We start from the raw sequence: 1,136 nt of genomic DNA on the forward strand, positions 1-1,136 counted from the left end.
ATATATATGATCAGGCATTGAAAAAATGCTACATACTTACCTGTGCCACGTTCCAGCACTCGGTTTTTACCTCTGCAGGTCGCAGATCCTGCAGCCAATCTGCTCTTAACCTCTGTCCTATACAGCTAGTGCACCTATTGCCCAGGGTTCATGCAACGTGTTAGTACAGTAGCTGCTGGACCCCCTGTGTTTCCTTAAGTTTGCATCTTGCCAACAATATATGTTTCTGTCTCATGGGAATTTTTTAGGACTAGAGCAGGCAGAATCTGAAGCAGTTGCCAATGGCATCCAATAAGCTTCACTCTTTTATTTTCAAAGCTTACCTGAAGAAACTGAAGAGAGAAGCTGATTGGTTACTATGCGCAGCTGCTCCAGATTCTGTCTGCTCCAGCTTTCTAAATTCCGTCCATATTCTTATCAATCCTTTTTAAGAAACAGAGATCAACTTCATATATATCCATGATCATGCGATCATTTGACCAATCCCAGGTATGCAAAAGCCTGGAAGAGGGGGGCTTTTCGTTTTCAGATGTCCCTCCAGCGCTGCTGCGGGTCTCCGATCCAGTGCTGACTCATATGTGCTTGCTGGCACTTCCTGTCCCACGGAGTCTGCATGCGGGTGCACGCTGTCCATAGACTTACCTTGTGTTTCTACTCGTCTCCCGGCCAAAAATCTAAAGATCCTTTGCGGCCGCCCGAGATTTTTCCGATTTTTGGACGGGAGCGCGCGGCGAAGACACAGGTTAGTTTTAACCTCTTTTAAAACGTTTTTTTTGCATATACAGGTGAAACTCGAATAATTAGAATATCATGCAAAAGTAATGGCAGTAATTGCTGCAGAAGGGGCCCAAACCAAGTACTGAGTACATATGCATGCTTGTACTTTTCAGAGGTCCGATATTGTTCTATGTACAATCCTTGTTTTATTGATTGCATGTAATATTCTTATTTTCTGAGATTGTGGATTTGGGGTTCTTGGGGTTTTCATGAGCTGTAAGCCATAATCATCACAATTATGACAAATCACGGCTTGAATTATCTTGCTTTGCATGTAATGAGTCTATCTCGTATATTAGTTTCACCTTTTAAGTTGCATTAGTGAAATAAATTAACTTTGCACGATATTCTAATTATTC

This window comes from Nanorana parkeri, unplaced genomic scaffold (genome assembly GCF_000935625.1).
Source record: "Nanorana parkeri isolate BGI_ZX_2015 unplaced genomic scaffold, ASM93562v1 scaffold510, whole genome shotgun sequence".
Classification (NCBI taxonomy): domain Eukaryota; kingdom Metazoa; phylum Chordata; class Amphibia; order Anura; family Dicroglossidae; genus Nanorana; species Nanorana parkeri.